Here is a 27496-nt window from a genome sequence, read left to right as displayed (position 1 = left end):
TCATCAAAAACAGCAATGACGGAGGAATACAGACTAATCCCAGTATTCATGCATATACGTATTTTGGGTTCCCATATCACACGTCATTATATGGATGGAATAGTGACTTTAATAGATATATCCTTTTCAAAATCGCTAAGGCATTTCAAAATCAAATTTAACACAAATATATTTTAATAACTAAATTGATTGTTTATTCCTTTGTAAATGTTTGTAACGTTTTCAGACAAGATATTCTTATACGATGTTGTATTAGCAGTAATTCGACTTTATTTAAGACTTTAGTTGTAATACCTGCTAGTCATTTTGTTAGGTTTTTCAAAATGCTAATTGCATTTTCCCCATGAATTTACTTTCACAGACAACTGTGCGGCAGGCTCTACGGAATGCTGAGTCTATAGAAGGAATGACCCTAAATCCACAACAGACGTAAGAATATACTTTAATATGATTTAAATACAGTAACTGCAAGAGTTTCAATGCATTAAACCATTCAACAAGTAAAACTTCAGGTGTTTCTACAATAACCTCGACATGAATTTATCTTCATTGTGCTGACAAGAAATTTAGAATTGTATTTTTTTAGGTTGGAAACAGGACAGAATAAGGACGCTAAGGCAGCTCTCCCTGTTATTCCGCACGCTGAGTTTCAAGGTATTGCAGTTCTGCTTAATGCTCAGTCCTGTATGCATCAGTGCACAACAAAAAAATGAGCACAACCCACTGTCATATAAATAAGAATGCTCATTTCTTGAGCTCCAAACAGTAAAATTATGTACAAAATGTGATGTTCATGGGCGATTTTGTTCAACCGTTTGAATCGGGTGCATGTGTTTGGTGACGACTTCTTGCTATAATTCTGTAATCACTTTATAATATACGTCGGTTTTATTGAAACATAAAGTTTCTGTCAGGGTATTGTATTTTGTTTGTTGCAGTGGCTATGACAAGATGTTTGCAGACAAAAAAGGAAACTGTCTCAAGAAAGAAAAACAACCAAAACAAACACAATGATGTCATGAGAAGAAGTTCCAGAAAAACTACAGTAAGTAAACATGAAAACCAATTTAAGTAGCTTTCGGGAATCAAGAATTAGATGAATTTTTTTAAGAGGATGCACTACATAACTTGGCTTACCATCAATTAGAAAGGAAGAAGGCATGTTAATTGATGAATCTTAACTGAGATGATATCAATTAACAAGGCATTAGGCCTTGTTAATTAATGAACCCTTACTGACATGACTTGCTCATCAATGAACAAGGGATTAGGCCTTGTTATGTGTTGAGGCTTTGTTCAAGGCTGGGAGATACAGTAACAATCACCCCACAGTATTAATCCGTGTGATCTTTCAAAGGAGAAAAAAGGTTGTACCATACAACACCTGTGTTCTAATGCACTAAATACACAAGTATCAATAATACCTGCTATGAGATAATGAGAATAACCATTGATTCTATTTTCACATTGGTTTACCATTCACTTAATGCAAGTATCATCATATCGACTGTTTTCTTCAGAAATCGAGTCGAAGGGATGCAACAGGCAGACCTCCCCAGCCATAAGAAAGCAAAATATGAACAAGTATTAAGGAATGCACAACTACAATGCTACCCCATTTTTTTATTGTATATTTGATAATAATGTGTAACATATTTTCCATAAATTTGTAAATGGAATGTTTTTGTATGAAATTTAATCTTCCTCTTGTTATAATCTGTAAATAAACATCTAGTGTAAGCTTGACACTGTCTATTTGTTTTGGGATAATTTAATTTGCATGAAAGACGGGAGTATTATAAACGTGAAACAAATTCAGCATTAAAGAATACCATTTCCATCAACAGTGCAGTATTGACCATGAAGCACTATCAAACGAACATCAAATTTATTTCAATGTTATGATATGCTAAATTCCTTGTTCACGCGTCATAAACCAAATTCATCACACTACAACTTTCACCACCTAAACAACCCACTCCTCGGCGCATTATCGCGATGATGACACTGCAAGATGTCAAACCAGCCTACAACTCCTCAGAAACGATTTCAAAATGTTTTTATCCAATTTTTATCCAATAAAGATGTAGCAGAGTATCGAGGGAAATGGAAGCAGCGTGACTCGCCACAAATCAAATATGGTTCCTATGCCATGTGAATAAACTGACAATGCACAAAGTCGAACGAAGGCCATTCTGTGTTTTTACAGGCACAATATGGATAAGAACTTACTAGTATTTGGCGTTACCACTATTGATCACGAGATACAAAAACCCCCAAAACATATGAAATATCAACATGTCAAATATTCCACCACTATAAGTATTAATAACATATATTCCATTATATCAGTTCTGCTGTTTGTAAGAAAATAATAAAATTACAAGCATACAATCGCGATTCAGAAGTGCAATATGTTGTACCAGGGAGCCTATATAGAGTATTGTAGAGTATCCCTGGTTGTACTTGGACTTTCGTCCCTCGTAACGAAGCCCGCGGGAGACCAAACCCAGTCATAGATGGTGGATGTGCACTCAAGTGTAACGACGGCTACCATTTGCTGATACGCCGAGGGCTCATAAGGTGGGGCCCATAGTGTGTTCAGAAAGATGATGTGTTTGATGGGCATTTTAAGAAGTATGGCGAGTCAGAAGAAAGAAAGATTCTTTATCGATAACAACTTTTTGTATTGTATATGATGCGTCGTTTCACTATGGATTGATATACCGTTGTCAAACAAAATCATATACACTATGTTGTTATCCATAAAGAATGTATGTAGAGATGTTGGGTTTTGTAAACCCATCTCTGAATTTACGTTCGATCCAATCACAAATCATCTCAGTAGAGATGGTGAACGACTGAAAATTGTAATTCGTCTAAGTACAAAGCAGGACTTGAAACTGACAAGCGTTTGCACCAGTTTCCGTGAGATCCAGTCATTCGAGAAAAACGGATGTAGTTTCTTTGCAACCCATAGACATAAAAACATGTAATATGTGCAAGTATCACACCTGCTTAATTACATAATGTGGCTGACACAGGACTCGGATACACGAGTCATAAATCAATTTATTTTGTTTATGGCGTATAGCCTGATAGGTGTTAAGTTTAAATTGCATGTGGTCAATGATTGAAGCTGGGTATTGCATATTGTCTTTGGCAGACAGGCAGCCATACATATAGGTGTCAATAAACCAGACATTTAGCTTTCTCTGTGATAGAGGCTTCTTCTTACAATCAACATGTTTTTTTATGTAACGAGTAGATTATTTACTTGTTTGTGTACACAACCAAGGTTAGACTACTGCTCACGATCTCATACTCCGTGCATGTATACTGTTTCAAGCTCCGCGAACCTATTCACTGCGCATGCGGTATGCGCGCAGCGCAGCACAACTGTTGAAACAACTTATTCCCCCAGCGCTGGGGGAAATTTAGTGAATCGCTCGAACTCCGAATTCGCGGATTTTTTCCATCGCGTTTTTTTTCTTTATAGGTTGAATTGGCATTTTTTATGATTTGTTTCGGTAAGTGCATACCAAAAGGTATCAGAATCTGCAAAGGTGTGTTTTCCTTTTTCATGTCAGCTTTTAGAAAGTTTCGTTCCATGAGATAACCTATCAAAATAATACAACATATCAATAATGCCCTATGTTCCAGGGTGGGCAGTTCTCTCAGGAGGTCTTGATGTTTCTTTTTCTTTGGGAGCAGTGTCTGTCCAGCACTATGTTGAACCATGTTCAGTTTATTAATTTGCGTCTCCAGTTCAACATGAAGTTTATCATCTCGAAAACGTTGGGATGGGCTTTTCCAACAACTTACTTTAACCTCCCATGCCAACCTCCAACCTGTTATTTGTCCAGGGCACATTTCTGTCATGGGCTTCCATTCCTGAAGGTTATTGTTTAGTTATGTTAAATATAGCAGTATGTGTTAACTGCAACTAGCCCGTGTACAACAGGTGTAGTCCCACGAAGCCTAAAATTATTCAGTTGGTTTATGGGACTTCATGCCTCAATGATTTTATGGGATTATGGTGGATTGTTTTATCAGAGGTGACAAGGTGATATTGTTTATGGTTATTGTTATTCACTGTTCTCAAACGCAAAATAAGTGGGATACTGAGTCGGAATTGTTTTCTAAACAGCTTGCGCATAGTGAAAGACACACCCGTGCATCTTCACTCCACCGAACACTGTAGTAAGAGCATCAGCATCCTACCCCTAACAGAGTGACCCCTGTCCACTGAACAGTGGTCTGTCCCACTCTTATTTCACGCCCCAATTACCTCATTTATTATGTCGAGGGGTCAAACTGTAATTAGCCTTTGGGATTTACTGACATGTGTTGAATCAATTTTTTAATTTGTTTTTATGTATCTTTTTGTTTCACTGAGTCATGAATGAAGTGTACTTGTAGTCAAATTACTAGCAATACAAAACTAAAACTCAAAGCTCTTTGTTTGTTTTTATTTCCACAATTTATCATAATTATTCGCGGAGGTTTTATTTTCGCGGATATTTTTTTGCGCGAAAAGCGCGAAATTTAAATCCCCGCGAATAATAATGATTTTACAGTATTAGGTGTGAATTTGAGGCCTTGCAGACCGTTTTACCATCACCCACCAATTATCTCCCCTTGTGGATATTTACAAATTGTAAATGTCTTGTAAACATAATCTTTCCAAAATTGTAAATGTCTTGTAAACATCATCTTTACAAAAGATTTACAAGCTTGTAAAGGTGACCTTTTTACCAGTGTAACAACCAATTTTAGCACAAACTACGGAGCCTGATGGAAATCTGTGCATAGTGACACCATCACCCGACAATTGACGGCAACACAACAATGCGGCATGTCTTTGGTGACGTCGAGAAATCAGCAAAATGACGAGCTTCCTACACATTTTCTATACATTTAACTGGAAACCGTTCATTCTATGACGTCACTGTAGGGCTCTGGCGACAGTTACGTAACCTGTCTGCGGTTTCGTTTGCTGGCGAGAGAGAAGCAGACGGCTTTTTAGCAACTTTTAAGCGCTTGGTATTAATTAACCACAAGTTTTTTAAAAGAAAAAATAGTGTTTCGTTTATGACTAACCAAAAGTCTTTCATATGCTGTGATAAAAAGGTTACCAAAACATTGAGTTTAGTGGTCCTTTAAATGACATATTATCCCTTGAGTACAGTACGTTGACATACAGGCGATTGTTTCCCTTGACAGTGGATGAGGCTGATCCGTTTCCGCTAATACTTAGGTTAAACAGCACATGGTATCTACCATAAATTGTATGTAAAACATGTTGGCGATACCGATTTCGACGAAACCCTGACAACCACAGTATTTTCCTATTGACGTGATTATCTGTATCTATGCTACTACATCATTTACAGTTCATGTTAAATAACATTCTGTGAAAGGATATAGTCAAAAGAGGAATAGATTTGATGTTTTCCGAATCCGATAACGAATTAGCTTATATAATGTATATTATTCAAATTTCAAACATTTCACAATTGACAAACTCTCGGCATTCGTGATATCGTGCGACACAATGATGTACCTGACATCAGGTATAAAACGTTTCGTTGTTTTGAACATACATTTTGTAATCAAATGTAACCCCTTTCTCATCAAATTCAAGTTACCTCTTCACATCTAAACACCTCCTTCCTTGTGGGGGAGTGGGGATGTACTATGTCTGTGTATAAATGGATCCACAACAACCACGGTTTAATCTAAACAAAGAGAATAGGTAACACTGACAAAACTAACAGTTAGACATTTGTAATGACACCTACTTTATCATAGTGTAGCCATTTACCATGCTGCTATCAACTGTACTTTTATGTGGTTCACGTGACTTTCATGGTAATTAAGTACGTCTGCATACACGGTTAACGTAGTGTGTGGAAGGTGTTGTATAATTGTGGTGAAATCGTTTACTTATCATCAGAGGTCACTTTGAGTCGTTGGACGTTGTCTTGGAGATTCATTATTGAAAGCAAATACCAAAGCAAACTGATACAGTGTGTGTTGTTACGTTAGATGCGTGTGGAGATTCCCACATTGATGTTTTGATGTAGATTTTCTGATTGCAGAAACAGAAGTACCAAGGTGGTGGTGTAAGCTATAAAATGTGTCTGTCTGCGTATATTTACAGTAGAGCTTTCAACGTATTTTTGTAGTTTTGTGATCGGAATCAGGCTGATTTAATCATTCATGTTATGAAATGTTTTGAAACATCATAGACAATGTCAGTGTCAACAGACACACATGTGTGACCTGCTGAATGCAGGTGTTGGCAAATACAAACACATTTTCAGGAACTCAGCCAACCAGTCACAAATATTGATCACAGATACATTCATCGGAAAATATTTTCAAAGAATGTAATGTTGACACGTCAAACAGAAAACGAATCGTTTTATTACTTGTGTTACTGCCAAGATCGATAATCATCCCTGATACATCGACTTTGCGTCTTCAGGATAATTTGTCCACAATACATGTCTTGGATGCACTGGTTTGAATACACAGTCATTGCGTTTACAAATATAGACGTCAATACATATTTGATTAGTACTCATAATAAAGCCTCACATATACTGATTTTCATTCTGGCTATATCGGAAAGCGGTACAATTTGCTACTGCCTGTCCTGTCCTGCTGCAGATATGAATATAACGCACGATCTATTATCGAAAGATTGTGTTTACGTCTTTGTACTTATCACTGTGATACGGTCACAATCATACATACAAACATTTGACTGAAGCCTGTCTGTGACACGTTTAGAAGATGTCCAATGCGATAATCTATCCACGCTGGCAGAATTATCAATATAAAGAGGTTTGATGGGATACGTTGGTATCTTCAAATGGTTACGTCTCAATTTTGCTTTGCACAAATACGCTGATATTCTGCTGTCATGTAACGTAAAAATAATCCAGGGGCGGTCATAATCAAGTGTGGACAAGACACACGGTCATGATCAATTAGGAAAAGGTGACATATCAACCAAGTCAGTGACGCCTCGGACGACAACGTGGGTTGCAGAACACCAATTCTAACCCGGAATGTGTGTGTACAATATGAAACATGTGACTGTTACATTATTTACCTTGTGTACATATATTGTATGTCAGTGTGGAGATGTATAAATTATACATTTTGTCAAATTAGGTGCAGTGCGCTATGACCATTCTTTGGTGAATGAAGTTAACTTCACACCGCTAACCCAACACACAACAATGTCGTTATTTTAACACCGAATGCTGTGTCTACAACATGATTATTACTTCGCAAAAAGGACAGGGTTCCGTAACACCTATTTAAAGCGATGCTGTATTCTGAGGGGCCTGTGCTTTTTTGTACACATTATTTCAATAACATTGTGCCCGTTTCATTGTAACTCGTCAAACATTTCCCAGTGTTACATTTTAGCACGTTGTTCTCGTCCGTTTGATACAAGTCTAAATATACATTTCCACACAGTCCCTAGAACAGATTGCAGTGAATGTGTCCTAAACAATGCACTAATGTCGTGTCTCGCAGATGAACGAGCTGTTTGTGACGCAGACCCGACTGCTCCATCCCACGTGGCCTTTGACCGATGCGCAGGTATTTTCACTGGAAACGGAAGGTTGGGTCGGCCTCCAATCTGTGAAGCTTGCAGCACTTCCATCCCCCAACAACCAAGAGCTCTCATTGACGAAATAGCGAACACTAATCCAGTAATTTCGATTGACGTTTCCTGGAAGTATCAATTTTAGAAGTAGTAATGGTACATCACCTTGGAGTAATTCTGACTAAAGATGTTGATGTTGATGTGTTAACGTGTACTATGTACTTTTACATAACCTCTAAAAAGATTTTTAAAAAACATTAAAAGAGAGACGTCTACACAAAACGAATGCCAAGTATTAATTTCAATGAATTGGGAGTAAAAAATTACAGAGACTGAGGAAAACCCCAAAATACAACCAGATGGGAGCGCTGCGACCAAAGACGCCGGGCCAGTATGAAATGAACTCGCAACATGGGTTATGAAAGCAAACGGGTTTTCCTTTGCCTGTCACCACAGCTATGCAATAGGTGAACAGTAAAAGCAAGGCACGACTGACCAGAGCCATGTTGACAAGCCATCGGTCAACCACAAGCTCCGCTGTGGTCGTAGCCAACGTTTTTCGCATACTTTTTGTGGAACAGTTATCAGACGCATGGGCCCAGGTGTGATCTATCGACATCCGGTCCACCACCTGATTTCTAAAGTGAAAGACTCCCCACGGCAACCAGCTACAACAACTCCAAGATTGAGTCGGATTTTAGACCAGATAGTTTATGTCTTCAGTTAGACACAGCATACACAGATGATTTTTTTTCAGACTATTTTAATTCGAAAGTGTATGAGAAATTTTACCTATGGTAGTAGCCATAGTGTCAATGAAAGACTTCTCTTGAACATCATCAACAATTAGAAGGGACGACCCCAACCTCTCGCATCTGTCGAAGGCTTGGAACCATGGCATCGTAGAAAGCGTAAACTCGTAGGAAGTCTTCAAAGTTTTAGCTACATCTGTAAATACTGCTTTTTCTAAAACATAAAATAGACAAAACCATTCCGATGCGGAACCATTAAAACAGTGTGATGAATTCAATGCTTTACATTCCAGACTAACAATTATAAAGAAAAAGAAACAAAGCCATACCGCATCTTGTAGAAGTATCACGATCGACAACACAACGTCTTGAGTTGATGCAGGCATGGTTGAAACAAGGCCCTGCAATCTTCTGAAAGACATTGACGATTGCCTGTTACATTCCTAAGTGCTTTCTCATGATGTGAACACAGAATCCTAAAATACGTAACACTATGATAGATTGTATGCATCAAACTAGCGGTATACATGCCATCAGACAGGGAAATTAATAAATTAGGGAATTGTGGGTTAAGCTGAAGCAACATAATAATATTACTCCTTAATTCGTTCCTTAGTTCCTATGCTAGGGACAGTCCGGTATTTCCCTTCGGCTCACACGGACGAGATTATTAAGTCAATATATTGTCAACACGATGTCAAATCATTGTCACCACACTGACTGTGCCTAAGGTGATGCTGTTATTGGGCCTTACCAGCATCCCAACATGGCGGCAGGTAGATCACTCGGCGATTATTTCAATCGAATTAGCCGTCATACCAAGGCTTTGGTGAGTTTGCTACTAAATATATTGAAGAAAAAGCATTATTAAAATTGTGCGATGATGCCGGTAACTCAGCAGATACCAATTAAAACGCTGCTCCAATCAACGAAGGAAACCATCTTGCTCCGATCCAGTACAAACGTCTAAACTCTAATAAAACCTAATTAGGAGATGTTATGTACTAATTAGGAGATACTAAGTCCCAATTAGGAAATATAAGCCCTAATTAGGAGATACAAAAATTCAGGCTGTGGCACTAGGACGTTTCCGTAGGTAGCAGTGTTGTGCTATGTGTTCAATATTTAGTTCTGGTAGGTGTTAAAGCTACAAGAACCGCATGAGCCTTGCCAGCATAATCTCAATTAGAATACTACGAAAGTTCTTGAACAGTTACACTACATGTAACGGTCGCGCCTTTGTCCCAGTCATTTCACATACCCTTGCAAACGAAAAGCACCCTGCCGACTTACTGCACACCTGTCTTGGACGCTTGGCCATTGTGAAATCAGCGTCTTTATGAATAAAATCAAATAATACTGCCTTTGAATTTGTACTATCAATCTATGTTGTTCTGTCATTGTATAATTCAATTCTAATAATTTGTACTTTTAGTTTATATTTGAACACCATTGCTATTTCAGCCGCTTCATAGTCGTGACGCCATTAAGATTCTACAATCAAACTTTTCTTACATGAAGTCAGTTTTGATGCTTTTCAGAAATTGATGTTCCAGAATTTGATGTTCGAATTTGGGGTGATATTATTTGTGAACCAAGTTTTATGATTGTATATGGACTTAAGAGACGATGGTTCAGTTTACAGCTGGTTATGTATGTCATGCAGTCACGCACAAGCGTTACTATGACGTGCACGGGAACATGAACGGGGTAAATTGAGGAGTACTGCCGTATATTTCTGAGATCAAGACCAGAAAGTGATATTGTTTCATACATAGTTAAACGTGTTTTTTAAAATTTAATCATCAATGTATCAATGCAGTTTGCACACCGGAAGATGGAACAGGGTGGAACATTTTGGAACGTGCTCAGGCGGTTCCGTTGGGGAGTGCAGAAGTGGAGAGGTACCGACCGCTCCAAGTTTGGAGTGAGTGAAAACGCGACAATATTTCAGCCATATAGTGACGAGAAAGGTTTTACATACAGAATAAGTATAAGTTGTTAAATAAACAGTCATCGTAGGACTGTAAAATGAGTATGAAAGATGGTGTCTAAAACTAGCATGGAAGTGTATACCTATTCTATTTAGAAGACAACGCAATATGAAAACATACTATAGGTCGCCAACAACTGAAGGTAGATCACTATACTAAGGACTGTCATTCCTAGGAGCGTCAGGAATGAACTAGGTTGACTTTTGATGTTTGATTTAGGAGTTTGTTTCGCCGAGTCAGACTAGAGGCATATTCAGGCTTCATTAATAAATATGACTTTTCTTGTTAATTAACGTGAAGGACAGAAGAGTGCTTTGGCCAGTCATACCTCCAAATATATAGTCATCTGACATCCAGCCTCTGATGCAAACATCCCTATTATTTTATATACACAATTATGCGTTTTGTAAAATATAGTTCACAACATTTCTCTGATTTCTCTGAATTGTTTCACGGACTGATTTTGGAGTTAACACGTAGCAGCATATTCCTTCAATTGTTCCATGTTGTTTATCCTGAATAATAACACCCGTATTCTCTAAAGGAGACGCACATCAACAAGAAAGTGAGTGAATAAGTTAAGATTTAAAATCACATCGGCAATATTCAGCCATATCGTGACTAAAACAAGTTTTAGCTTCATCATTAAGACATGTAAAGCACTAGAAGCCTGTGAACGAAGGACAGTAAAGCCAACTGAACTAGCAGAGATACAAGAATTAAACTAGTAACTATCTCTAAAACTGGATTTCCGAAGACAGATCACCATACTAGGGAACATGGGGGCTTACAGTATGTTTGCTACCCGCATGGACCCTAGCTGGATTTATAGCATTCCTTCAGCCGCTGGTGATTGTAGGAAAGTTAAGCCATAATTTAAAATCACACAAATACTGCGTTTAAAAATTCAGGTATGGTGAAATGTACTTTGAAGATTTTGGGACTTACGTATCCTCGCAGGACAATAATGTTACAATACTTTAACCCCCTAGAGGATACAGCCACTAACAAATCTCAGTTGATAATCTCAAATACCAAACAAAACTTTAATCCATTTACAAAACATATGTTAAAACGTATGCAGCAATTCTCTTTCTTATAATAAACTCAATAATTAAATGATAATTTACATTGTTAAATAGATTGTTATTTTATCCCTTGTGGTGGAAAAATCAACACAGTCCAGTCGCACAGACGACATTCGCGTGTATACATTGTATGTAGTGTGGCCAATGTGTCGTAGCATTATTACCTCTTCAAATCTTCAAGGCCATTATAACATTCAATAATTTCAATTAAAAGTGGACTTTACTATATAAATGTTTAATAACCTGAAGGCAAGAAAAAGAGTATGAAAATATAACACATTGTCTATATTTAAGATGTCTATCAATATATCTAAGACCCGTGAAGACTGAACTCTCACCATGCTAGGATCCATCTGTAATTAAGGATTTATATGTTCATAATTACTTTTTAATTGGTTAAATTCATGTTTATGTTGTAATTCAGTAGTTTCGGATTTCAATAAATGCAGTCACTGTAAGGTCCACGTGCGGCCTCACTAACTGCCAAGAAGGGGAAGGAAAACAAGACAGAGATCCTCACAAAGGGGATGAAAAACATAGCTGTATGCAGGCTCAGACGCACTGAAAAACATCTTTGTAACATAACGAAAGGAGAGTTTTATACCGCGATGTAGTTTGGAGCGAGCGACAAAGGACAGATTGATTCCCTGTCCATTTTGAAATGAAAACGACTTTTAACAAGTCGAGTGTCTTCAAGCAATTAGCCTTAAAGAATTTAATATGAGGCAAAAACGTCAAATGGGAGTGGATGATAGGAGCAAGAAACTTGTCCCCCTTTGATAGGTGCGCCATTTAGAAATAGTTCAGGGTCTTTATGCGGTTTTATTTATGGCTCAAACAGAACGTATTGACATGAAACAGTGGGGGCAGTCTTCACATCAATAATTAATAACAGACTTTCCGACACGATCGAAGCAGCTGTCTGACAATCACAATTATGACTTGGAAAAATAACTCAATCACAGAGTTGGGTTTACACTCTTTGACCTAATTGAAAGGCAAGGCAGAGACAAACTAGATTCTAGCAAAGCGTTCGACTCTCGCTGGTGGATTGGACTTTGGCACAAACTACAGTCTTATAAGGAAAATATTTCAGTGTTATTTATAATATGTTCAGAAACATCAGACTTTCAATTAAATCGCACCCAAACTATATATGTGTGCTTTTAAATGTATGCACTGTTTTGGCATAGGCAGGCAATACAGACGTGTTAACCAATAGTCTTAGGACACTGTAAAACATCTTTGACACCTTCTGTTATGCTAACAAGTTAAGGGTACAATTTAGTAAGATAAAGTGGATCGTAGATTTGTTTCCACTGTAAATATATCGGTTAGTAGTATACACAGTGGGGGAAGGGGACCAGGTCCTTCCGGGAATGAAATTCATTCTTAAATTAACCCTTGGGAAATCCGTAATTCCGTCCTTCCTTTGTGTATACTACTACTCAGATGCAAACAAAATTTGAGTAAAATCGGTTGAATAGTTCTGAAATAATGACTTTTAAGTGAGTATGAGGAGAAAAGGCAAAATGTTTAACTTTTGTTATAATTAAGGCTTAATTAATCAAATGAAGTCATCGAGAGTGTTCCAATACCATTTTGTTACAGCATAACCATCTGCAGAGATACATGAAAAATGTCACGAAAATCGGTAGAAAAGTTTACGAAATACCACATTTTAGTGAGCATGGGGTAGGTCTGGTGAAAGGGTAATTGTAATATATTAGTGAGGTGACAGGTGTTTTAAGCCAAACGAAACGCAGCTCTCGGAAGTTCTCCGAGCTGTTTTGCTACCACCTCATTAGGACGTACTTGTAGCAAGGTGACAGCTGTCTGAAGGTGAATGAAAGCACAGTTCTCGGCAGTCGTCACTTGTTACCGTCTCAGTTTGCTATAAGCGAACGTCATATTGAGTATCAGTGTGTGCGTGTGTATCGGCTTGGTTGTGATGATACACGGTCGTTTGACTAGCAAGGCGACAGCTGCCTGAAGGTGAATGGAATGCCAGTCTCAGCAGTAGTCCCAGGGATTGCCTCAGGGATGGTGGTGGTGGTGGTGGTTGCTGTTCAGAGCATGGACATGTCGCAGGGTATATGTGTGTGTGCGCGTGTGTGTGTCTCGGCTTGGTTTATATAATGATTGATGGCCGGCTGGCTAGCGAGGTGACAGCTGCCTGAAGGTAAATCAAATGGAGGTCTCAGCAGTCCTCCTCGGGGGTCACTGTCTTGGGGTGGTTGCTCCTCTGAGAGTGGACGAGTTGGAGTGTGTGTCTCAGCTCTGTGTACACTTGGCTACATTAAGAAGCTATAAAATTAAGTCATGATGAGATCTATCATACAGTGGGCGATGTGTGTCATGAGTACGATCATCATCTCCTCTTTGAATAGTGTTCTCTGACGTGAGGCACGACGCCTTGCTGCCATCTCGTTCCATGTAGAGAGTGGAGAGGTGCTTCCAGCTGAATGAAATGCAGCTCTCTGCGTTCTTTGTATCGCCACCGCCTGAAGGTGAATGAAATGTAGCGATCGGCAGTCCTCCCAGAGATCACGTACTGTCTCGTTGAGCAAGCAAATGGAGAGGTGCTTGCAGCTGATTGGCTACCTTGTGTGGATGTCCATGAAGCAGTTTATCGTGATACTTCGTGAGGAATGTTTCTCAGGCCTGTTGCCTTCGTTGTTCTATTTTAATTCTTTTTCTCTTCTCCACTGAAGACGGAGCATATATGAGATTTCGTTTGAGTCTCTTGTTTCATTCTGATTTATTTTGCAAATTCCAATATAACCAAATGAAATTCCTCTTCCGAGATTTGTCTGTGTTCGCGGTGGAAATGTAATCTTCTATCATGCTGAGCTTTGTTTCTGCTGATAGTGTTTCGCTGCTTTGGATTGCAGTCTCTGAGATACCTGCTTAAGCACAAATCCAGTCAACCCTGTTGCTGCATGGAAACTAATATCACACCATCAACAACCTAATGTTTTGACCTGTTACTCACTCTACACTTTCTAGATTGAGCGAGTTCAAATTTGCAGTCATATCGACAATATTTCACACACATTCTAGAATTCTTACCGACAGTGGAATAAAATTTGACTCTTGTTACACACATTCGTTATGTTTTCATATAAATAGGGTCTACGAGATGAATTAGCCTGCATGTTAATTTGTTTGACCCTGTGCTGTGGTCATCAGATATTGATGATCTTTATATATAACTGTGCCAACAAAACTTTACTTAATATAATTCAGTTTACTTGCCTTCGGCCAAACACTGATATCACTGTACAGGAAGTGTGCAGTAGGATGTAGGTTATCGGCATTTTCCACCGCCGACTTATGATTCAGGTAGCACGTTTTAGACGCTAGGTCAAAGTTAAATGAAGCGCACATTTTGTGCACAACGCACTGAGTTGCACATCCGAATATGGTTCCCTTAGGGAAGTAGGCGAAACCAAAGCCGTCCAGTCGATATCCTTCGCTGATTCTCTGTTCAAAATCACAGCTTGATCCACTTATGTCTAGGTTTGGGTAGCACCAGAAGAACATGAACATATAACGTTGATATAGTGCCATGCTGATCCCCAAATGCCTCTCCCACAGCGTCAATGGCACATCTGATCGAGTGATGTACTCACCATCTGCACCGTTCGATCATGTGATCAGATGAATCAATCCTAGCAACCGTGGCGTTACTGTGGCTTGTTATACACGAGCTAGAGAGTGTGATGCACGTGGCATCTTTGATGTTAAATAGCAATAAGAATAAGTGTATTTCTATCAAGATGGAGAAACATGTTACTCGTTTGGATATGTTTGGTTCGATATGACAATGTTACCAAGCAATAAATTAATAATTAGTAATTAGTAATAATTAGTAACCCAATGAAGTACAGTTTTCAAATTCCTAATGTCATACACATGTAGGTTATTTTGGAATTTCGGCGTGACAATGAACATGACCGTACTCAGAGACATACATTAGACACATTAAGCAGTGTCTATTACTGTCACTATTCATTAAAATATAGCCATATTTGAATCTGCAGATCAAACTTAAGAGTTCGGCTCACCTCATGTATAATTGGAAACACAGTTTAATAACCTACTTACACTTAGTGACTTGAGTGTTCGATTGCCATATGTTGTCATATACTGGTCATGAGGGGGACATGAGTTACATAAACATAAACAAACAACTCGTGGGGTTCAAGGGACCCGTGAACAATATATTATCTCCCCGAATACCAGAGACCATGGGGACTTACAGCGTCTTTTCTACCAGCAAGGATTGTAGTTGAATTTACACCATCCAATCAGCTGCTCGCGAATGTAGGAAAACGTTTAGCCGAAATTGAAAAAAATCCCCAACATTCTACTGGCTTCTGTGTATATCCCCGTAACTCCTCACTTTTTGTTATCATCACATTGGTTAATCGTAACACATTTTACGCTCTGTGTATCACTGACTTCTACTGGCCTCTGTGTTTATCTCCCGCAACGCTTTTTGCGGGGTTATTGAAATGCACACCGTCCGTGCGTCCGTCCGTGCAAATTAGTCTTTTCCGGAGCAAAAATTACAAACCGTTCAATGTTTCTTCACCAAACGTGGCACATGGATGGACCTAGTGGTGTACTGGTGCCTTTTGGTAGTTCTGGATTTCTGAATAAAATATCCTTTACGTTTCCTTCGCAGCAAGTTCGATATTGTTGTTGTGGGGGGAATATTGATGACTTTGTCTTCTTGTTATTCTTGTAGTCCTTTGTTATTCCATTATTTGTGAGCATCACATTGTTATTTAGTCTTCTGGGTTTTGTGTGTGTGTGTGTGTGTGTGTGTGTGCGCGCGTGTGTGTGCGTGTGCGTGTCTGCGTACCTGAGTGAAGGATTAAAGATACAGTTATATGCAGGGAATATAGTTCTGTTATATACTGTAAAGTTAATTTTACACTTCGCTGGTTAAGAGATGGCTTATCAGTTTCGACACAGAGGGTGTCAACAGGTGATGTTTTAAAGGAGTCAAGACAAAGTCTTAAACCTTGGACAGAATCTAAAAGTTTTAGGTTGCTTTTGCATGCTCCCCCATATACGAGGAAGCCAGCATCAAATTTTGAAGGGACCAATGACCGATAAAGTTGTGGGACGGTAGTTTGAATCCCTCCCCACTTACAACTGGAAACCACTATTTACACGCACCAAATGATTAATACTACGATTTTTCCTAAAATCACATTTTTTCCTGACTGAGAGAACCTACAACAGGAAATCAGTATGCCAGCATGTGGTAGCTCACAAGGAGATGATCAAATCCCTTATCCCCGTCCCACAACCTACACACTCTAGAAATGTCTAACACGCACGTGCAATATCTCAGGTCGATAAATATGAACACGTATTTATGCCTACTGTATATTGACCCTTATGTAAAGAAATTGACACATATGCAAATAATACCACTGACAGGGTGGGACGGAGCCGGAGCATGGGCGACTGCGGCGCCGTTTCAAGGGAGCTAACTCTGTTCTACAGTAGATGTTTACGAACAAGGTGAAATCAATGTGGTCAAAGGGAAGTAACTCAAAATACATTAAATGCCATAAAATAACACTTTGTTTCAAGATACCAATTTAATCCATTAATCGCCATTAGTTCCATGGTTTAACAGACATAACTTGTTATAGGTATAGGTCTGTGATTCGATGGATGATCCCGGCCACTGGAAATCAATGTTGTCATTTGTTTTGTGTGATTTTCATCGATCATATGTATTCACGTTATGGACAGTTGGATGGTGTTGTTCGGTCTTGACTACAATCTGTATAAAACCCATAGTTTCCGCACATGCGGATTAGTAGAAGACTTTGGTAAACACTCATCAGTTTAAAACATCAGCAAATCCGAATGGAATCGGTGAAGCCTTCAGGTCGTATATTTACATTTTAGATATCGACAGGCAGTGCATGAAATAGCGTCTGCCCGGCGACCCGCTGCTTGCTAGTTACATCGCGGGCTTACAACTTTATTTCGAAGCCAGTCCTGTGGGCCAATCCATTTTCCAAGGGTATATATTGTACCATGTCATTGACTACGGGTGTTATTTTAAAAATAGTTTACAACTGTGATAGCTAGACGACGTCTGTATGTATAGTTCATGATCAATCAAACAGCAACTTTCACAGATCAGCTTACCCTTTTATCTGACACTAAACGTGATCACAACTTTCTTTGTGGTTTGTCTTTTTGATACGTCGTTGTACGTCGCCACAAGGTAAACGTATTTGATGCTAACATATTTAATGTTGTCTTTACGTTCTATAATAGTTGAATAGTTCTAAAAAAAGTGAACATTACAAAAGGAACAAAGCGCAAATTGTTCAGTGCTTATTCGTCAATTTGAATCTTGTTTTGGTCGCGTTTTTCCTGAAGCTGAAACTTTAGCTGAATAGTGAAACACTTAACAGAAATCTCTGTAGTGACAACAAGTTATGATAAACATTATAACGTTGTGAGGAGCATAAAGCATAACGTTTCCTCAACGTAACTTTGCAACATTTTTACGTGATGTTTTAAAACGACGTAATACTAACCCAGCTAACAAACGTACGTTGTGAGGACGTTGTCTCAACGTTACGTTTACGTCCCCAGAACGTCAGCATATAACGTCCCACTTACGTCTTTTTTGTGGAGTCGAAAACACGTCCTCACAACGTTATTTTCTACGTTCATACGACCCACAAATAACGTCTGCGCGACGTCATAAACATAACGTTGTCACAACGTTATTTTCTACATTCATACGACCCAAAAATAACGTCCTCGTGACGTCATAAAGATAACGTTGTAACAACGTTATGTATAGTTTTTGGGGTATATACGTACTCAGAACGTACAGTAGTCTGAGGATAAGGGTTCAGGGTTGTTGTCACCATGATCATAACAATAGCCAGGGCTAAAAGTCATAGTTTACGTTGTCTTTGTTAGATTTAAATTACGAATGCTGGAAAAAAAGGTCAAGTGATCAACAGTTCGAAACGTTGTGCCATGACGTTCCCAGTATACAACCTTCCCACGACCTCGCAAAAACGTCGTGTGTGTTAGGTGGGACAGTACGCATCCCAAAGGCAGCCAAACCACCCTGGTCAGTTACAAGTCAGCAGTGAAAGGCTTCAAACTGTGTTAATCGGTTAAGGACCTTTCTGAAAATATCTAATGTTATCTATGAGCACAAATGCGCTGCACTAGGAAAAGATATTCACATTATATTTAAAGGTCACATGCAACGTAAAACACAACTCTGCAGATTCTGGTACCTTTCGATATGCAGTTACCGAAACAAATCGACAAAAATGCCAATTCATTCTAAGAAGTTGAAAAAAACGCGACGAAAAAAAGCCCGCGAAATCGGAGTTCAAACGATTCACTAAATTTCCCCCAGCGCTTTGTGAAAAAGTGGTTTCAACGGCTGTGCTGCGCTGCGCTGCGCCCAGAACGCATGCGCAGTGAATAGGTTCGCGGAGCTTGAAACGGTGTCACCCCGGGAAAGCCACATTTTAAAAATGACATATACCGCGAGAGCCACATTTACGGTTGATTGCATTTCACCTACTCTGGACCTTAATTACCTAATCCGATTACCGTTACCAGTAAAAGAGCGTCCCGTCTTTTTTTTTTTTACTGAAAGTAAGTAACGAGTTAGAGATCAAACGTGTTCTTAATTGACATTGAGAATACCCTGTTAGAAATAAGATATATAAGTGACATTGCGCTCACTAAGTGTCACAATCATGGCAAATGCACAAGTTGAGATCAAATTCATCGAGAGTGTTAGAGGTGGTGTACATTTGTACTATGACGGTTTCAAGTTTCGGTGCAGAAGTAGTCGCCAGGTGAAAAGGTACTGGTCTTGCGTTGTGAGAGAATGTACTGCCAGGCTCACAACTGAGGGCGAGATACTCTATGCCATAGAGATTTTTGGACACTCCCACGACCCACTTCGCTTCGAGTTTCAAGTCGACGCCTTCAAAGCAAGACTGATGGAGAGAGCAAGGACAGAGACGACTCCCATACCTACTTTTTACGGCGAGGAGATCTTAAGACTGCGTCAGAACCACGACATCATCTCAGACGACACGCTGAAGCAAATCCCATCATTCAAGTCACTGAACACCATTCTGTATCGTCAGAGACACAAGACCTTGCCCCGCCTTCCTGAGAGTCGACCCGAAATCAACCTTGAAGACAAGTACGCAAAGACGGAAGGGGGCGATCAGTTCCTTCATCGTGTCAACACCGACATTCCGATCTTCTCTACAGACAAGAACATCGAACATCTGTGTACTGCAAGCACCGTATTTTGTGATGGTACGTTCTATACATGTCCTAAATTGTTTGATCAGATATATTGTGTACATGCTGAGGTGTTTTGTCACATGGTTCCACTAGTGTACTGTTTACTGTCCAACAGCAGCGCAGAATGCTACGCTCAGATGTTTGAGTATCTGTGTGATCTTGCTGGAAGACAGGGCTTGCAGTTTGCCCCGCATACTGTACAACTGGACTTTGAACGTGCAGCTCACAATGCAGTGAGAGGTGTATTTCCAGCTGCTTCTGTGAGAGGGTGCTTCTTTCACTATATGGAGGAGGGTACAGAAAGAAGGCCTGGTTAGTGACTACAAAGAAGATGGGGAAGTCAAGAAGTTGGTGCGACGAGCTGCTGCCTTGCCCCTGGTGCCCTGTGACAAGATAGAAGACGTGTGGCTCGATGCCGTTGCGGAATCTCCTGCCAGTCCTAAGGTCACTGCCTTCATGGACTACGTAACCACAAGCTGGGTTGAAGGCCAGGCTTTCATTCCAGAAATCTGGAAAATCAAGGGCACCGAACGAATAATCATTTGGAAGGATGGCACAACAAAATCTAGAAACTTTTGAAAAAGTCCCATCCGAACATTTTCGAAGTAATCCAGCTCTTCCAACGGGAACAGTCCCTCACAGAGGTCACCATACTCAGACTTTCACATCAGCCCAAAGAACCTTCACGTCGAAGGAGATATCGTGCAATAGATGCACGTATAGCATCTTTGAAGCAGCAGCTAACCACAGTCTCAATGAGATAACGTATGCAGACCATGTGGGAGACCTTCTGCATCTGCAATGAACTGATTTCAGTGAAGTGAAGTGACTATTACAGTGGCTATAAGCACACAGCTGATCAAATCATAATTATTTGTTTATTTATTAGTATTTATTTTATTATTTCATTATTATTTCATTATTATTTCAAATGACCCCAAACACTGTAATCTAAATAAAGAAAGAGAATGAGACCACGATATTTGTTGTGTTTACTACGGTAGTTATAAGCACCGTCCGGTTTGTTTTGACAACATACCCCGCGAAAGCCAAATTCTGTAATCACTTGACCGTAACTATTACCGCGAGAGCCACACCAAAATCAGCTACTAATTCTCGAAATGTGGCGTTCCCGGGCTGTAACCCTTGAAACAATATGCATGCCCAGAGTATGAGGTCGTGAGCAGTAGTCTAATCTTGGTTGTGTACACAAACAAGTAAATAATCTACTCGTTACATAAATAAAGCCTTGTTGATTGTGGGAAGCAGCCTCTGTCACAGAGAGAGCTTAATGTCTGGTTTATTGACACCTATATGTCTGCCTGCCTGTCTGCTAAAGACAATATGCAATACACATCTTTGATCAATCATTGACCACACGCAATTTAAACTTAACACCTATCAGGCTGTAGGCCATAAACAAAATAAATTGATTTATGCCTCGTGCACCTTTTGCTGCCACATTATGTAATTAGGCAGGTGTGACACTTGTACACATGGCATGTTTTTATGTCAGTAGGTTGCTAAGAAACTACATGTACATCCATTTTTCTCGGATGACTGGATCTAACGGAAACTGGTGCAAACTCTTGTCAGTTTCAAGTCCTGCTTTGTACTTGGACGAATGACAGTTTCCAGTAGTTCACCATCTCAGCTGAGATGATTTTTGATTGGATCGAACGGAAATTCAGATAACATGTATTTACAAAACCCAACATCTCTACATACATTCTTTATGGATAACAACCTAGTGTATATGATTTTGTTTGGCAACGAACGGCATATGAATCCATACTGAAACGACGCATCAAGTACAATAAAAGAAATTGTTATCCATAAAGAATCTTACTTTCTTGTGACTCACCATACTTCTAAAATGCCCACCAAACCGGTCGTCTTTCTGAACACACCATGAGCTCTCAGCGTATCAGCAAATGAACCAGCCAATCGGAAGCCGTCGGTACACCTGAGTGCACATCCACCCGCTATGACTGGGTTCAGTCTCCCGAGGGCTTCGTTTCGAGTAAAGTAAACCCAAGTACAAAATATTGCACTTTTGAATCGCGATTGTACGCTTATGTTTATTTGTTGTTTTTTTTCACAAGCGGCAATGTATATTATATGTCATGAATATGTGATAATTGTGTTTTAATTATGTGTGATTTTTTGGTTGCATGTGACCTTTAACTATTGTTCTGTTTCAATAAGCACATTGGATTTTAGAATAAACATGTAATTTTTACGTTGCTAAAGTACATTTCACTTTTATCAGACGGTTACTGATAATGGAACTATATGCAAAAACGCATTCTAATTAACTAATATGCAGAAAGCGTGTGGAGCCATGATGTTTCCCATTTAGCGACAACGCTAATGGGAGGGTAGGGCGGTTGCAGGTAAGCTAATTAGATTTTAGAGGGATCTAAGTGATAATAAGAAAACATTCATCGAATTCAATGATGAGTAAGTTGTAACGTGTGTGGTGATATATAGTTTCACTACTGGGGCCCGTTTCACAAAACTCTCGTAAATTTATGGTCTCGTAACTCCCACGATATGTCTTACGACACCCCGGTAAAAGCGTTTCACGCAAGTATCTTAACACTCTCGTTGCTACGAGAAATGTTACGGTAACTTTTAGCTCTCGTAATGCGAACTTTTTTGCCGAGAAGACCTGAAAATAATCTGAAACGCAAGTGAGTGAGTGAGTTAATATTTAACGTCACATCGGCAATATTGCAGTCATACCGTGACGAGAACATACGAGACATAAAAAAGAAATATATATGCATATTATGAAGAACCTGTCGTCGAAGGACAGTAAAACCACTAGACTATCACAGTTAGTATTAACAGGGATACTCTATAACAGGGATTGGTCACTCGCTTGCTTTCCTTACCATTTGTACTAATTAACGTGTGCCTCGTCATGCTCCACTGCACACGTCGACTTGGTTTGTTCTCAGCGCAAATCGGCTGCGCTTAACAGTATTTCAACCAGTTTATTGTCGGAAACTATCGGCATCTCCCGGAGTAATACTCGGTAAATTGGAGTAGGCTCCCCTGAATGTTGTCACAACAAGCTGGTTACACTTCCTGTCGCCGAATGATGCATGTGTGGATTAATGAGAGGACTTGAGAATGTGTTTACACATTGCCTTGTTCAAAGACTCTCTGTTTATGTGACAATTTTGATACAGCGTTCGAAACGATCGCCAGCCCAGAGGCCCAGCGTCGGTTGTTAATGTATCAGGCCAACAGTTTCAGTTATCTGCAGGCCCTTGTGGTCTTCTGTCAAATAGATCTCATTTTTTTTCAACTAGCATCTTGCCCATAATTTGTATTAATTTTAAGGAATTATCCCTGATCCTTCATGTTAGGATAACTTCCAGTTTCACTTCATAGTATTATATATTCAGTGCCGCATATGAATGTCAGCAGTCTAGATTATAACTAATGTAAACTTCTCTGTGCTCCATACACTTCACTAATGGATTTTGTAGGGACTGTGAAACTCTCTACAATGAAGACTATTTTGTTTTTATTGGTTTGATTTCAACAAAATGGCTATGCAGACTTTAAAGACTGCAAGTGGCAGCAAGCCCTGATGGCCAAATGGCAAACTAAAGAACAGCAAACACTGTTATTATATGTATTTGAAATGATCTGTTACACAATTAAAATGTCTCATTATGTTTCAGTGGTTTTCTGTTTGTGTGGAATGCTTAGGCTGCATAAAAATATGTTTCTCAGGCACATTCTTTTCAAAAGTGACGAGTAAGACTTTGATTTTTAATTTTTGATAGGAAAAATGTGACAAGGGAGGAACACATTTTTATTTCTTTTTCCTTCAGGGATACAGTTTGGAAAGTTAAGCACATATTAATGAGTTGTAGATTCAGTCAGTCTCATTCTTACAGACACTCAGTCTATAATGGACAAATGGACGGTCGTGGCAAAGTCGAAATTATTTTTTTTAAGAGGCAGTTAATGAAGATGACCAGATGTCTTCCTGCATGTGCGCAATTGCATGGATACTGACAGAATGTCAAATGACACAGTCACTCCCACCTAAAAAACCAGAAAGTTTAAAACCATCACAAAGCGTTAAAACGTCCTTTGCAGTTTTCTCAAATATCAACAATAGTTTCAGAACTAAAACATTCAAGCATCAAAGGCATCCATGGCAGATTAGAGCAGATCAGATATGTCATACCTCACACTTTCACCAGATAGAATATTCCCCTCAATACTTAGAGGTGTATTTGAAAGAAATGAATTTTAGGACGACTAAACACATTCAAACATTGGCTTGTAGTAATGAGTGATCAGATCAGATCAACGATATGTCATATTTTTCACACACATGAAATACTTGTGAATGTATACACCCTTCCAATTATTTTTTTAATTCATAAAATCATCACTATTACTTCCAAACACCTCTCACCAGATGGAACGTTTCCCTAACAGAAATTAAAGGTGTGTGTGAAAGAAGTTTTTTGAGCAATAACTAGAAACACTAAAAAAATGCTGTGTAGTATTTCAATGGCGGATCAGAACAGATCAGCGAGATGACACGTTTTTCACACACCTCAAATACATCCTAACAATATGTTTAGATTATCAAATTATAAACATTACCTGCAAACATTTTTCGGGTCATAGTATATTCCCCTCATAGATATTTAAGGTGCATGTGAAAGAGGGTTTGGAGCAATAACTAGAAACACTCAAAGTTATACTATTTCAATGGCGGATCAGAACAGAACCGCGAGATGGCACATTTTTCAACACCTCAAAAACACCCTACCGATTTTTTTAAATTATAAAATTAGCACTATTACCCCCAAACACCTTTCACTAGATGGTATGTTCCCCTAATGGAAATTAAAGGTGTATGTGAATGAAGTTTTTGAAGCTGAAACAAAAGCACTCAAACAACGCCGTGGAATATTTCAATGGCGGATCGGATCAGATCGGTGAGATGGCATATGTTTCACACACCTCAAGTACGTCCTAACAATTTATTTTAGATTATGAAACTATCACTATTACCTGCAAACACCTTTCGCCTGATGGTAAATTCCCCTCATAAAAATTAAAGGTGTATGTGAAAGACGGTGTTGAGCAATATCTAGACACACTTCAAACAACGGCGTGTAGTATTTCAGTGGCGCATCAGATCAGATCGGCGATCTGCCACATTTTTCACACACCCCAATTAAACCCCAACATGTTTTTAAGTCACAAAACTATCACTATTGCTTGCAGACACCTCTCAACTAAAGGTATATTTCCCTGCTAAAACATAAAGGAATGTGTGAAAGAAGCTGTTATTGACGAAACTCAGTCTATCTTCGATAATTGAAGCCAGAGAGTTACAAGATGCCGACTTGAAACTTTACTACAAACATATTTTCTTATACTGACACTAATTACAAATATGTGACTAGAACTGAAGTAACAGAACACATGACTTACCTTCTACGTGTAGGTTCCGAGTTGTCACAACACTCAGCGAATGTAATCAGCTGTTGAAAATGAACCGAGCTCAATCTTAAATACTAAGCTGCCGCCATATTGTCTCCACTGGTCACGTGACAAAACGAGACATACGTTCAGCGGTTTTTCGAGGAGTTTCACCTCCCCTCTCTATATAGGCTCCCCGGTATTGAAACTAGCATGGAAACTTAAAAAATAATAATATCACTATTTGGACAGCACAATATCAAAAACAGGCCAGAGATCGCCAACAACAGAAGGCAGATCATCATACTAGGGACTATGGGGAATTACAGTACCTCTGCTACCTGCGTGGTCCCTAGCTAGATTTACACCATCCCCTCAGCTGCTGGTGACTGTATGCACGATTAGCCACAATTTAAAATGACACATATTCTACGGCTAAAAAAGTGGACGATTAAATCTGACTTCAACTGTTTTGGGACTTACGTATCCTCTCAGGAGAACAATAATTTTACGGTACTTCAACCCCCTTCGAGGATAAAGCCACTAACAATCTTAGTTACTAAAATAATTCATTGATAACATCCTTTTTGACTAGGATTGAAGATCCTCCACTGGCTCTGTCATCCGGAAGTGAGAAACAATGATAAGCATTGAAATGACGTAGCTCAAAAGGATTGTGTGTCTGCTTTAAATAGGTCTCCTGCAGACAGAATGCTGACGGTGTACAATCCTGGATTAATAACTGTAACTCATTATAATTATGCCTTAGTCCTTTGCAATTCCACTGTTCGATATTGTGGGAGTAAACTATCTTTATTTATTGGGGATCTACCCCGTACCTTTTTGGTGGGCGACAAGCTGTGTGCCCTAAAATGGACATTTTCGGATACGTCCTTGTCCTAAAGTGATCCATATTTGTTGTAAAGTTTAATCCTATTTTCGGACCCTTTCGGGGCTCTGCCACTTTGTTTTGGGGAAGAATCCGGCTTATGTTTACCTTTGCCTTTAGTGATTTATTGTACGTTACACAACAATTGAGACCTTGTGGTAGACTGAGATGACACATTATGATCACGATCTGGCTCTAATTGACTTTGAGACGTGCCATGAAGTGGCTCAGCAGTTTGGGTAGATATTGCATGTGCTAAAGTTTGTGGGGAATCGGTGTTCACCCACGTCAAATCTGTTTGACAGCCTGAAGTTGATCTGGTTGCTTCAGATGATGTCTTAGGTTTTGAATCATATGTTTCTGTTAATTCAGATCTCTGGACAAGCTGTTTTGCTTCAGAAAAACTAATATTGTGGGTGAATTTCAGTTTGTTTATCTCCATCTGCTCCATCCATATTGGACACTCTTTTGAAAAAGAGGAATAGTCTCCTGAACAGTTAGTGCATTTCTTATAACTGCTGTCACAATCCTCTGTTGTGTGTGTCTTCTCACCACAGTGAGCACACAAAACAGACAATGTGCAAGTATTTACGCCATGCCCATACTTGAAACATGTCAGTGGATTCGGAATATATGTTTCCACTTTGATATGACAGTAACCAGCCTTTATCGATTTAGGAGCAGTCGGAGTAGAGAAAGAAAGAAAACAAGTAAGTGTTTGTTTGTTTGATCTCATTCTGTTTCCCGGTAGTGAAACGTTTTACATACAACACACCTTGGTCCTTCATCTCTGAGGCAATATCAACAAAAAGGCGGTCTCGGTCTCTCACTGTGCCTTTGCTGGTGTTAAGCGTTCGGTGGGCAGAGACTGATACGGGAATGCCGACAAAAGATTTAGTTGACAGGAGGTTGTTTGCCTGTTGTCTCTTACTACTTTCAGTAAGAAGAGAACCTGTACGCAAACGTCTAACGTTTTTAACATCTCCCGCTATGCCTTGTATGCCTTCTGAAACAGCAAAATGGTTCAGCTTCAAAGGAGTCTTGTCAACAGTCTCAAGTACTATAAAACGTGGCCAATAATCAATAGATATGGCCGGTCTTTGTTCATTAACATCAGGATCCGTGTCAAGAGGACTTTTTTTCTTGGTGATAGAGGTTACGTAAGCCATGGTTAGTGTTTTAAGGTTCAATATTCGAGCTCCCCACCCACAAGGACAATGCTAAAAACAAGTGAGTCTCCAACTTGCAGCACCAAGGATACTCGGACGATATACTCCAGCAGAAGAGCTAATCCACCAGACTGGCCAATGAGCCACTGCCTT

General features: G+C 39.3%; 1 protein-coding gene across 1 annotated transcript in view; it reads right to left on the bottom strand.

Moving 5' to 3' along the window:
- Window positions 1-27496, bottom strand: part of LOC137273720 (cubilin-like) — a 493514-nt gene that overhangs the window by 287912 nt on the left and 178106 nt on the right. The gene's annotated exons all lie outside the window — the stretch shown is intronic.

The sequence above is a fragment of the Haliotis asinina genome, chromosome 2 (assembly GCF_037392515.1).
Source record: "Haliotis asinina isolate JCU_RB_2024 chromosome 2, JCU_Hal_asi_v2, whole genome shotgun sequence".
Classification (NCBI taxonomy): domain Eukaryota; kingdom Metazoa; phylum Mollusca; class Gastropoda; order Lepetellida; family Haliotidae; genus Haliotis; species Haliotis asinina.
This window is presented reverse-complemented; position numbering and strand designations above follow the sequence as displayed.